Below are 740 nucleotides of genomic sequence, written 5' to 3'. Positions count from 1 at the left end.
ACGCCTCACTGAGCAGGAATGCTCTCGCCCTCCTACCTAATGCTAGGAAACAGACCACATCCTCAGTTGCTGTGATCTCCTTGGGGAAGTGTGTGTGTGTGTGTGTGTGTGTGTGTGGGGGGGGGGGGGTTCTGCGCACTTCACGAGTGATGGAGATGACGTGCTGTACTAGCAAGACATTTAGCATTTACATATCAATTAAAATACATGGACTGTTAAGCTAAGGAAATGTCTTAGTAAGTTATGCTCACTAAAATATATCTATAAATACCAGCATCAGTCATATCAGCAGTTATTCAGGTCACAATTATACCATATTACTAATAGAATTATAGCATACCAAATATTCATAACACTTAAGTCCTTGACCTCACTGTTTAGGTATCTTAGGTATTTGTTTATTTCATGCATGCTACCTTTTAGTGGGAGGGTTTTGTAGTCCACAGACATTAGGGAGGGAGCAGTAGGGAATTGTTTTGCTGTTAAAGAGCAAAGACAGGGAGGTCTTGAAATTGAATTTGGGGCCTTATTTTGTTTTTGTTCTCTGCTCAGAGATGTGTGCCTGGGTTAACACCCAATGCAGTCATGCAGAGTTTATTTTCATTCAAAACTCTGGCCGTTTGAATTGTGTGCAACGTGGCCGCGGTTTATCTACAATGAAACAGTATTTTTAAAACCACAGGATTTCATTCACTTTACTTTGTGGCCCCTAAAGCTCAAAACAGAGTTATTATGGATGT

The sequence above is a fragment of the Electrophorus electricus genome, chromosome 7 (assembly GCF_041902795.1).
Source record: "Electrophorus electricus isolate QZ-2024a chromosome 7, ASM4190279v1, whole genome shotgun sequence".
In the NCBI taxonomy this organism is placed as follows: Eukaryota; Metazoa; Chordata; class Actinopteri; order Gymnotiformes; family Gymnotidae; genus Electrophorus; species Electrophorus electricus.
Note: the sequence above shows the minus strand (reverse complement) of the source record.